This window comes from Erythrolamprus reginae, chromosome 1, assembly GCF_031021105.1.
Source record: "Erythrolamprus reginae isolate rEryReg1 chromosome 1, rEryReg1.hap1, whole genome shotgun sequence".
Lineage (NCBI taxonomy): Eukaryota > Metazoa > Chordata > Lepidosauria > Squamata > Dipsadidae > Erythrolamprus > Erythrolamprus reginae.
This window is the reverse complement of record NC_091950.1, coordinates 412,070,079-412,083,037: the sequence shown is the minus strand read 5'-3', so window position 1 is coordinate 412,083,037 and position 12,959 is coordinate 412,070,079. Positions and strand designations below refer to the sequence as shown.

The 12,959-nt window shown below is 43.6% G+C and overlaps 1 protein-coding gene across 2 annotated transcripts in view; it reads left to right on the top strand.

Moving 5' to 3' along the window:
- The first annotated feature begins 1,710 nt into the window (after positions 1 to 1,710).
- TNFAIP1 (TNF alpha induced protein 1) overlaps positions 1,711 to 12,959 on the top strand; it is a 34,320-nt gene continuing 23,071 nt past the window's right edge. The window contains exon 1 of one of the 2 annotated variants that reach the window (XM_070735247.1): positions 1,711 to 2,060. The gene's annotated coding sequence lies outside the window, so the exon portion shown is untranslated. Of the gene's footprint in view, positions 2,061 to 9,537; positions 9,642 to 12,959 lie in introns of those variants that run through there. The other variant, XM_070735248.1, reaches the window with a different exon arrangement.

Sequence of the window (12,959 nt, the reverse complement as noted above, 5' to 3'; positions counted from 1 at the left end):
CGTCCCCTGTCCAATTGTCTTTCCTTTATCCCATATATCATATATATTTTCTTCCTTTCATATATTCTCTATTTTATATTTTTCTTTATATATATTACCTCATGTCTATTCTCCTCTATATGTATTGTGTATTGGATAAAATAAACAAATAAATAAAATATGCACCAAAGACAAATTCCTTGTGAGTCCAATCATATTTGGCCAATTAAAGAATTCTATTCTAGATAGAAGATAGATAGAATTCTTTATTGGTTAAGTGTGATTGGACAGACAAGGAATTTGTCTTGGGTGCATATGCTTCTATTCTATTCTATTCTATTCTTTTCTAACAGTATCAGAGTTAGAAGGGATCTTGGAGGTCTTCTAGTCCAGCCCCCTGCTTAAGCAGGAGAATAATTTCAGACAAGTGACTCTCCAGTCTATTCTTAAAAAACCTTCAGTGATGAAGCACCCCCAAGTACTGCAGGCAAGGCTGTTTCACTGTTTAATTGTCTTCACTGTTAGGAAGTTTTGCCTTAATTACAGGTTGCTTTTCTCACTGATTAGTTCCATCCTTTGTTGCTTGACCTGCCCTCTGGTGCTTTTGAAAATAGTTGACCCCCCCACACACACACACACACTTCCTTTCATAGCAGCAGGGGGTTGTAGTTCTAAACTTAGAAAGCAGTTGAAACAATGTAAAATAAAAGACAAATAAACGCGCAGCAGCCAAAATAGTGAATCAACTAACAGAAAAGCCAAGAAGCAGGCCTCTTAACATATTCAGGTGCCCCTTAAGCAAGGGTGCCCATCAATGGAGCCCTTTTCTCAATCCACATCACAATGAGAGGAAAAATGCATAGCTGAATTCACACACAACACAAATAACCTGATCAGTTTAAAACCTACCGTAACAGCTGTAACTACACTTGATAAATCTGGTTTGTAATTTTTGTAGTTTAACAAGTTGTATAAACCTAATTTTGTTTCCTGACTATGTTAAGTTAATCCAAAAAGGGTTTAATTCAATCAGTCGTTTAAACTAGGGATCTCCAACCTTGGCAACTTTTAAGACTTGTGGATTTCAACTCCCAGAATTAATCAGCTAGCTTTGCTGGCTGAAGTATTCTGGGAATTGAAGTCCACAAGTCTTAAAAGTTGCCAAGGTTGGAGACCCCTGATTTAAACCTGTCAAGTAGAGTTTTGTCAATATAAAGTTTGAGTCCTACTAACTGATATTTTCTTAAATCAGGAACAAGCCGCAATCAACCCAGGATAACTCAATTTTGAGTACATAAACAGGGTCAATGATTTTTTTTACGGTTTCTTTCCTCCAGAATAGAAAAAGCTGAAACCTTACACATTACTATCTCGATCATAGAATAGAATAAAATTCTCTATTGGCCAAGTGTGATTGGACACACAAGGAATTTGTCTTGGTGCATGTGCTCTCAGTATACATAAAAGAAAATACATGTGGTACAGCACTTAATGGTTGTCATAGGCGTCAAATAAGCAATGAAGAAATAATCAATATTAATAAAAATCTTAGGGTACAAGCAACAAGTCACAGTCATCTTAAGAAAAGTATTGCCATATATTCTCCAGACGTGTCGATTGGTAATGACAGGAGTCGAAATTCAACCGATACTGATCGTTTGTTTCCGACTTCTTTTCATGGGTCAAAAACATTTCTGCCAAAATTTTTGCCAGAAAGAGTTCGATAGCTCCGGCTTCGGCAAGCGTTGCCTGTCTGGATAGGCCCAAAGACAGAGCCGTGGCTTGTCGGGAGATGTAGTTTCCCTGCGGCCTTCCCCACAGCGTCTATCGGGAAATAGACTGCCGGCGCGCGGGGCGTGCCGGGAGTTGTAGGCCGAGTTCTCGCGATTGGGAAGCCTGTTGCTTGCCAGCCCCAACTTGGAGCTTCTTCTCTTTGGCCGGGGATTGAGAAGCTGAAGGCGCGGCGAGTCGCTCGGAGCCGGCTGAGGTCAGTTCCGCGTCTTTCCCTGGCCGTCGCTCGGGGGTCCCGCGGAGCCATTGGCGGCCTAGTGCGGGAGCAGCGCGGAGCGGCCGGGAAGCAGGTAAAGAAAAGAACCAGCGGTTGGCAGGGCGAAACGGGTGTGGGAGGGCCCGGGACAGGGGAAGCGAAGTTGATTCTGTATTTGGGGGCGAGAAGTTTATGATAAAGCGAGGTAGGCGGGAGTTTAAGGGCAGGCTGGGTGAAAGACTTTTTATTGACAGTATTTTATATAATGTATAGCCCCCTCCCAATCTTTCTTAGCTCCTCTCTTAGGAGTCCGCCGCATGGCATTTGAAACAGGCTGGAGGTGCGGGAACGCTACACCTGTTGAAGACTTATAAATATAGTTTTTATTGATTTATATACATTAAAAAGACACATACACAAACAATAAATAAACAAAACAAAACACAATGAAACAAAGCAGTTACATATATACACTTATTCCTCTAGGGTTGTTTTGTGATATTCGTATCCGCGAATAGTTCTTCTTTCCTAGTTTACTATAGTTCTATAGTTTTTCACCTTTAAACATATTGTTCTATCTCATTCCACATTATAAATATTGTATAACATCATATAACATAGGGGTGGGCAAAGTTGGCTCTTCTATGACTTGTGGACTTCAACTCCACTATTATTATTATTATTAATATTAATATTATTATTATTATTACAGCAGAGGTAGGCAAAGTTGGCTCTTCTATGACTTGTGGACTTCATTGTGTTGGTAATGACCTATAAAGCCTTACATGACATTGGACAAGAATATCTCTGGGATCGTCTTCTGCTGCACGAATCCCAGTGCCTGATAAGGTCCCACAGAGTTGGCCTTCTCCAGGTCCCGTCGACTAAACAATGTCGTCATCTGGCGGGCCCCAGGGGAAGAGCCTTCTCTGTGGCGGCCCCGGCCCTCTGGAACCAACTCCCCCCAGAGATCAGAACTGCCCCCACCCTCCTTGCCTTTCATAAATTGCTCAAGACCCACCTATATCACCAGGCATGGGGGATTTGAGATATCCCCCCCCTGCTTATATAGTTTATGTAAATATTATATAGTTTATGTAAATAGTTTATGTAAATATTATATAGTTTATGTAAATATTATGTAAATTATAAATATTGTATAACATCATATAACATAGGGGTGGACAAAGTTGGCTCTTCTATGACTTGTGGACTTCAACTCCACTATTATTATTATTATTATTAATATTAATATTATTATTATTATTACAGCAGAGGTAGGCAAAGTTAGCTCTTCTATGACTTGTGGACTTCATTGTGTTGGTAATGACCTATAAAGCCTTTCATGACATCGGACAAGAATATCTCTGGGATCGTCTTCTGCTGCACGAATCCCAGTGCCTGATAAGGTCCCACAGAGTTGGCCTTCTCCAGGTCCCGTCGACTAAACAATGTCGTCATCTGGTGGGACCCAGGGGAAGAGCCTTCTCTGTGGCGGCCCCGGCCCTCTGGAACCAACTCCCCCCAGAGATCAGAACTGCCCCCACCCTCCTTGCCTTTCATAAATTGCTCAAGACCCACCTATATCACCAGGCATGGGGGATTTGAGATATCCCCCCCCTGCTTATATAGTTTATGTATGGTATGTTTGTGTTGTATAATTTTTAAATGAGGGGTTTTAGATAATTCTTAATACTGTATTAGATTTGTTACATTGTATACTGTTATTATTGAGTCTACGGAGAGGGGCGGCATACAAATCTAATATATTATTATTATTATTATTATTATTATTATTATTATTATTATTATTAAACTCCCAGAATTCCTGAGCCAATCATGCTAGTTCGGGAATTCTGGTACTTGAAGTCCACATGTCATAGAAGAGCCAACTGCCGATCCCTATGTTACAGCAACTGGCCATACTTAGAAAAAATAATTTGTCCATCTCTGCACAAGATGTAATTTTCTCTAATATCTCCCCCTCCTGCGGTATTCTTTCATTTTCCCACTGTTGTGCATACGCTAGCGTGGCCACCGTTGTTATATGAATAACCAGGTATAATAAAAGAAATTTTTTTGAATGTTCTGGACTGCTTCTCTCGCTCAGCTGTCCTGCTGCAAGGCAATAAGGGCCTCATCTGTTGCCGGATGAAAATGTAATAAAACATTAATTCTCTTCCTGGCTGCTCTTCCTGCCCTTTTGAAGCCAAGCTTGGAGTTACAAAATTGTCAAACTAGACCCCCCCCCCCAGGCTTTTGAAGCAGCAAAAGAAAAGACTTAAGAGCAAGGGTCCCCAAACCTGGCAACTTTAAGACTTGTGGACTTCAACTCCCAGAATTCTCCAGCCAGCATAACTGGCTGGAGAATTCTGGGAGTTGAAGTCCACAAGTCTTAAAGTTGCCAAGTTTGAAGACCTCTGCTTAAGAGTTTGCGATCACTGGTGGAGAGGTGGTTCTTTTGCGGGCTGAGCGATGGAAGAAAAGAAAAGTTCCTTTTAGAACTCTGTCTTACAGGTAGCCTGCATTTAGTGACTGGCTTTTAAGGCGGACGCTTGCAATGAGGATGGTGATGGGAAAAGTAACTTTGGGGCCAATCCTTGCATTGACAACCTTTCCCCCCCAACACCCCCCCCCCCAAGGTTGTTGTTAATGGCGAGTATTCTGAGCAGAGACAGGTTACAAGTGGTGTGCCACAGGGGTCTGTTCTGGGTCCTAGTTAAAATGATGGAGACTCTACTCAAAAAGAGGATAAATCAGCACCTAAAAAACAATAACTTATTGGACCCAAATCAGCATGGCTTTACTGAAGGCAAATCATGTCAGACTAATCTCATTGATTTCTTTGACTATGTCACAAAGGTGTTGGATGAAGGTGGTGCCATGGATATTGCCTACCTGGACTTTAGCAAAGCCTTTGATACGTTTTCACATAAAGAGCTGATAGATAAATTAGTGAAGATTGCACTTAATCCCTGGATAGTTCAATAGATATGCAACTGGCTGAAGCGTAGACATCAGAGAGTTATTGTTAATGGCGAGTATTCTGAGCAGAGACAGGTTACAAGCGTTGTGCCACAAGGGTCTGTTCTGGGTCCTATTCTTTTTAAATTGTTTGTGAGTGATATAGGGGAAGGTTTGATAGGGAAGGTTTGCCTATTTGACGATGACTCTAAAGTGTGCAATAGGGTTGATATTCCTGGAGGCATCTGTAATATGGCAAACGATTTAGCTTTACTAGATAAATGGTCAAAGCAATGGAAACTGCAGTTTAATGTTTCCAAATGTAAAATAATGCACTTGGGGAAAAGGAATCCTCAATCTGAGTATTGTATTGGTAGTTCTGTGTTAGCAAAAACTTCAGAAGAGAAGGATTTAGGGGTAGTGATTTCTGACAGTCTCAAAATGGGTGAACAGTGTGGTAGGGAAAGCAAGTAGAATATTTGGCTGCATAGCTAAAGGTATAACAAGCAGGAAGAGGGAGATTGTGATCCCGCTGTGTAGAGCGCTGGTGAGACCACATTTGGAATACTGTGTTCAGTTCTGGAGACCTCACGTACAAAAAGATATTGACAAAATTGAACGGGTCCAAAGACGGGCTACAAAAATGGTGAAAGGTCTTAAGGATAAACCCTATCAGGAAAGACTTAATGAACTCAATCTGTATAGTCTGGAGGACAGAAGGAAAAGGGGGGACATGATCGAAACATTTAAATATGTTAAAGGGTTAAATAAGATTCAGGAGAGAAGTGTTTTTAATAGGAAAGTGAACACAAGAACAAGGGGGCACAGAGGTTAGTTGGGGGAAAGATCAGAAGCAACATAAGAAAATATTATTTTACTGAAAGAGTAGTAGATGCTTGGAACAAACTTCCAGCAGACGTGGTTGATAAATCCACAGTAACTGAATGTAAACATGCCTGGGATAAACATATATCCATCCTAAGATAAAATACAGGAAATAGTAGAAGGACAGACTAGATGGACCATGAGGTCTTTTTCTGCCGTCAGACTTCTATGTTTCTATGAAAGTGGAGGTAAAATGGTAAAATCACAATATTTCACTTAGCAGTTGCTTCATTTAATACCCAACCTGCCAATCCCAGTTTGTCACAAAATGAGGACTACCCATATTTACTAAATTGAGCAAAGTCGCTTCAGGACCACACTCCAGCATCCTCATATGGAGGGATATTGAAACACACCACAAATGTACTTAAAATTACTTTGTACTTATTTAGACCGGGAGTCTCTTGTGACAGTCACTCATGCACTTATCACCTTGAGGTTCGACTACTGCAATGCTCTCTACATGGGGCTACCTTTGAAGAGCGTTCGGAGACTGCAGTGTTCTGCCGGCGTGTTTCAACCGCCCGTAATTACAGGCTAATTAGTCCAGGAAGACACACACCACACGATAAAAGGAAAACCCAAAAGTTTTTATAAACAGAAAAACAGAAACAGCTCCCTTTTTAAATGTCAAAGGGATTTTCTGGTACACACAAAGCACAGGTTAAATCCAGTCCAATGGCTCACCCAATAACTTGGAAATTGAGTCCAATTCTAGAGTCCAGAGAATCCACACACAATCTTGAACAGCACAAAAACCACGATCTTGACAAAACAATGAATCAGATAAACTGCCATGAGGCTTAAACACCAAGCTGCACTTTTATCTGTAGCACTAATTACAGCAGCCCCACCCAACCACAGGTGGCCTCATTTTCTCTTGTAATAATGCTTCAGTTGTTGTCTCCTATGCATCACTCTACGAATGCGTGGATGTGTCATTAATTCTTGTTCAGAATCCACGGATGATACAGATGATTGATCTCCTCCTGGGCTGTCTGCCAAACTCCCCTCTTCCATATCACTCACGCTTCCTTGGTCAGAGGAAGCTTCGTCGGCAGATTCCATCGGGAGCAAAACAGGCCTGTGGCATGTGGATGTTTCCCCCACATCCACCTGCACATTCATTGGGGCAGGAGCTGGGCCAGAGCTAACCACAACACTGCAGGTAGTGCAAAATGCAGCCACGCGAGCTCTCATGGGCCTCCTGAGATATGCCCGTGTTTCTTAAACACTCCGCAAGCTGCATTGGTTGCCCATTGGTCTCCGAACGCAATTCAAAGTGCTGGTTATGACCTATAAAGCCCTACATGGCATGGGACCGGATTACCTACGGGACCATCTTCTGACTTACGTAACCCAGCGGCCGGTTAGGTCCCACAGAGTTGGCCTTCTCCAGATCCCATGAACTAGACAATTATTATTATTATTATTACTACTATTATTTATAAACGGGACAAAAATGGGAGGACCCGTCATAATCCAATTTTTCTGGTACCATCATAACTTCGAACGAACGCTAAGCAAGTTGTAAGTCAAGGAGTAGCTGTGTATCCCGGGGGCACCAGTTGTGGGTGAGAACTCCAGCACCCTCCATCAGCCTGGCTAGGGATAAAGTGCAGCCCTCACATCTCATTCGAGTCTTTGCAACTCAAATAGAATACCCTACGAGACTAGACTTTCAATCCTGGACCTAGAAAGCTTAGAACTAAGACGCCTTAAACAAGATCTAAGTATTGCCCAGAAGATCATATGCTGCAACGTCCTGCCTGTCGGAGACTACTTCAGCTTCAACCACAACAACACAAGAGCACACAACAGATTTAAACTTAATATTAACCGCTCCAAACTTGACTGTAAAAAATAAGACTTCAGTAACCGAGTTGTCGAAGCGTGGAACTCATTACCGGACTCCATAGTGTCATCCCCAAACCCCCAACACTTTACCCTTAGATTATCTACGGTTGACCTATCCAGATTCCTAAGAGGTCAGTAAGGGGCGAGTACAAGAGCCTTCCGTCCCCTGTACTATTGCTCTCCTATATCTCCTATACCTTTCTTCTATTCCTATATCTCTTCTTCTATTCTTTCATTGATATGTTCTATTACTATATCTTCTCTTCTATTCTTTCTTAGATATACAGTGGTACCTCAAGATACGAACCCCTCGCCTTACGAACAACTCGTGATACGAACCCGGGGTTCAGAAAAATTTTGCCTCTTCTTACGAACTTTTTTCGAGTTACGAACCGGCATTCGGAGACTGCTGGGAAGCCGCGCGGCTGTTTTAAAAGGTGACAGCCGGGCGGCAGGGCTTCCCAGCAGCCTCCCGAACACCGGTTCGTAACTCGAAAAAAGTTCGTAAGAAGAGGCAAAAATTTTCTGAACCCCGGGTTCGGTTCGGGAGGTTGCTGGGAAGCCCCCCAGCCCGGCTGTCACCTTTTAAAACAGCCACACGGCTTCCCAGCAGTCTCCGAACACCGAACGCGGAAGTTCGGGTTTGGCGTTCGGCTTCGGGAAGCTGCTGGGAAGCCGCGCGGCTGTTTTAAAAGGTGACAGCCGGCCTGGGGGGCTTCCCAGCAACCTCCCGAACCCCGAACTTTTGCCGAACTTCTGGGTTCAGGGTTCGGGAGGTTGCTGGGAAGCCCCCCAGGCCGGCTGTCACCTTTTAAAACAGCCGCGCGGCTTCCCAGCAGTCGCCGAACGCCGAACACGGAAGTTCGGGTTTGGCGTTCGGCTTCGGGAAGCTGCTGGGAAGCCGCGCGGTTGTTTTAAAAGGTGACAGCCGGCCTGGGGGGCTTCCCAGCAACCTCCCAAACCCCGAACTTTTGCCGAACTTCCGGGTTTGGGGTTCGGGAGGTTGCTGGGAAGCCCCCCGGGCCGGCTGTCACCTTTTAAAACAGCCGCGCGGCTTCCCAGCAGTCGCCGAACGCGGAAGTTCGGGTTTGGCGTTCGGCTTCGGGAAGCTGCTTGGAAGCCGCACGGCTGTTTTAAAAGGTGACAGCCGGCCTGGTGGGCTTCCCAGCAACCTCCCGAACCCCGAACTTTTGCTGAACTTCCGGGTTCGGGGTTTGGAAGGTTGCTGGGAAGCCCCCCAGGCCGGCTGTCACCTTTTAAAATAGCCGCGCGGCTTCCCAGCAGTCGCCGAACGCCGTTTTTTTTGCGGGGGGGGGTTTGGTTGCACGGATTAATTGACTTTACATTGTTTCCTATGGGAAAAAATGTTTCGTCTTACGAACCTCCCCCTGGAACCAATTAGGTTCGTAAGGCGAGGTATGACTGTATTTTACTATGAGTATCTCCTCTATAACCATCATCATGTATTTTACTATGTGTATATAGATATATACCCACTAAAACCCTCATTGTGTATTGGACAAAATAAATAAATAAATAAACAAATCAAGTCTTTTTTATGGCTGTTTTTTTCCCCCAAAAAAAGTTTGGTGATCTTTCCCGAATGCCATCCAGTTGGCCCTTGAGGCAAGCTCAGGATGGCCCTGTTGGAAACAGAAACATATCTGTGACACTGGGCGGTTTCCAGTTTATTGCTTTTTACAAAAGGCAATTAAAAAGTTCTTTTAAAAAAAAAAACCACACCAAAGTCCAACCTCTGGAGGAAGGAAAGGAAATGTTTCTATTGTTTGAGAGAGGCTGAGTCAGATCCATTGCGTCATCCTTCAGGGGCTGGAAACTCTTCCCCCTGCCCACCAATTTTCCTTCTTAGCCCTCTGAAATGTGGTGATTAAAGTCCGAATTTCTGGTCTCCTATCCAGAAGATAGTTTAACAATTGCCTTGATTGCGGATACAGCATTAAACAAACAGGTACCTCTTTTTTTTAAAAAAAAAACTTCATTTCTTAAGATCATTTTTATTTCCCAGGTACCCTCTTGTTTGGATTGATTTATTGATTTATTATGTAATATTTTTTTGATTTATTGATTTATATTTATTATTTTTATATTTTTTTATTATAATACAAAGATTAAAAAGAGCAGGCATGTGGTGTTGTACATATTGTATCATTCCGCAATATAATTATTATTTGTATAGTTGTTGTACTTAGATTCTAAAATATATTATACAGAGCTGCCCCTAATTCCCCCTCCCTCCCCGTTGAACTGTTAGCCACACAGTTCTTTTTTTTATATCAATATTTATTTACTTACTTACTTACTTACTTACTTACTTACTTACTTACTTACTTACTTACTTACTTACTTACTTACTTACTTACTTATTGGATTTGTATGCTGCCCCTCTCCGCAGACTTGGGGCGGCTAACAACAGTAATAAAACAGTACAGTGATCCCTCGATTATCGCGAGGGTTCCGTTCCAAGACCCCTCGCGATAATCGATTTTTCGCGATGTAGGGTTGCGGAAGTAAAAACACCATCTGCGCATGCGTGCCCTTTTTTCATGGCCGCGCATGCGCAGATGGTGGAGTTTGCGTGGGCAGCAGGGAAGACCCAGGGAAGGTTCCTTCGGCCGCCCAGCAGCTGATCTGCTCGGCAGCGCAGCGAGGAGCCGAATCAGGGTTTCCCCTTTGCATGGGCGGCGGGGAAACCCCGATCTTCGTCAGCTCGCTGCTGCTGCGGCCGCCCAGCAGCTGATCTGCTCGGCAGCGCAGCAGCAGCGAGCAGACGAAGATCGGGGTTTCCCCGCCGCCCACGCAAAGGGGAAACCCCGATTCGGCTCCTCACTGCGCTGCCGAGCAGATCAGCTGCTGGGCGGCTGAAGGAACCTTCCCTGGGTCTTCCTCGCTGATGCCCCCGCTCGCCCGCCCCGCCCGCCCGCCGCCTGCCGCCCGCCCGCCGCCCGCCAGCAAGAGGGGGAGAGATAGAGAAAGAGAAAGAAGGAAAGAAAGAGATGAGAGAGGGAGGAAGAGAGTGTGAGAGAGGAAGAAGCAAGATAGAGAAAGAGAGAGAGAAAGAAAGATGAGAAAGGAAGGAAGAGAGTGACGTCATCGGGTGGAAAAAATCGCGATATAGCGTTTCGCGAAGAACGAGATCGCGAAAATCGAGGGATCACTGTATATGACAATAATCCAATCCTATAAACAGCTTATGGCATCAGTGGTTATCGAACATTTGTTCTATCATTCAATTAATCTAAAGTCAGATTGATTTGATCTTAATTTTGTGTCTCGGATTGATTTTAGGAACGTCTAGTTTATTTGCTACCATTATTTTTTCTTGTCTCGACCCAGTCATAAAATTTCTTCCAAATTTCATAGTATTTTTAGTCTTCTTTATTTTTAAGTTTTTGGGTTAATCTGTCCATTTCTGCACAGTCGTATATTTTTTTTATCATTTCTCTTTCTGATGGTGTTTCTTCTTTTTTCCAATTTTGCGCTATTAGAAACATAGAAACATAGAAGTCTGACGGCAGAAAAAGACCTCGTGGTCCATCTAGTCTGCCCTTATACTATTTTCTGTATTTTATCTTAGGATGGATATATGTTTATCCCAGGCATGTTTAAATTCAGTTACTGTGGATTTATCTACCACGTCTCCTGGAAGTTTGTTCCAAGGATTTACTACTCTTTCAGTAAAATAATATTTTCTCATGTTGCTTTTGATCTTTCCCCCAACTAACTTCAGATTGTGTCCCCTTGTTTCTTGTGTTCACTTTCCTATTAAAAAACACTTCCCTCCTGGACCTTATTTAACCCTTTAACATATTTAAATGTTTTGATCATGTCCCCCCTTTTCCTTCTGTCCTCCAGACTATACAGATTGAGTTCATGAAGTCTTTCCTGATACGTTTTATGCTTAAGACCTTCCACCATTCTTGTAGCCCGTCTTTGGACCCGTTCAATTTGGTCAATATCTTTTTGTAGGTGAGGTCTCCAGAACTGAACACAGTATTATTCCAAATGTGGTCTCACCAGCACTCTATATATTGTAATTCTAATTGCAGTAATCATGTGTTGTATTAAATAATAGTAGTCTTTTTAAAGTTTTTGATTTATTATGCCTAGAAGAAAGGTCTCTGGTTTTAAGATCAGTTTTATTTATTTATTTTATTTAGTTGTCAAACATGTATAGGATAGTAGTAGTTTGTATAAATATAAGTAAAAAGTAACGATAAAAGAGGACAATAAGACCGTAGGACAGGGACAGTAGGCACAGTGGTGCGCTTATGCACGCCCCTTACAGACCTCTTAGAAACGGGGAGAGGTCAACTGTAGACAATCTAAGGTTAAAGTTTTTGAGGTTTGGGGAAGGAACCACAGAGTCAGGTAGTACATTCCAGGCATTGATCACTCTATTGCTGCAGTCGAGTTTGGAGCGGTTTACATTTACTAGTTTGAATCTATTACGTGCTCGTGAATTGCGGGAGAAGGTGAAGTAGTTATAACAGGAAGGACATTTTGGTATATGATTTTATGAACTACATTTAGATCAGATCGGAGGCGACGTAGTTGCAAATTGTCGAATCCCAGTACAGTGGTACCTCTACTTAAGAACTTAATTCATTCCATGACCAGGTTCTTAAGTAGAAATGTTTTTAAGTAGAATCAATGTAAAAGCAAATAATGCGTGCGATTGGGGAAACCACAGGGAGGGTGGAGGCCCTGTTTCCTCCCAGGAGATTCCTAGAGAGGCTCCGCCGAAGCTTCTCCCCACCTTTTCTGGCCCTGTTTCCTCCCAGGAGATTCCTAGAGAGGCCCCACAGAGGCTTCTCCCCACCTTTTCTGGCCCTGTTTCCTCCCAGGAGATTCCTAGAGAGGCCCCACAGAGGCTTCTCCCCACCTTTTCTGGACCTGTTTCCTCCCAGGAGATTCCTAGAGAGGCCCCACAGAGGCTTCTCCCCACCTTTTCTGGACCTGTTTCCTCCCAGGAGATTCCTAGAGAGGCCCCACAGAGGCTTCTCCCCACCTTTTCTGGACCTGTTTCCTTCCAGGAGATTCCTAGAGAGGCCCCACGGAAGCTTCTCCCCACCTTTTCTGGCTCTGTTTCCTCCCAGGAGATTCCTAGAGAGGCCCCACGGAAGCTTCTCCCCACCTTTTCTGGCCCTGTTTCCTCCCAGGAGATTCCTAGAGAGGCCCCGTGGAGGTTTCTCCCCACCTTTTCCGGCCCTGTTTCCTCCCAGGAGATTCCTAGAGAGGCCCCACGGAAGCTTCTCCCCACCTTTTC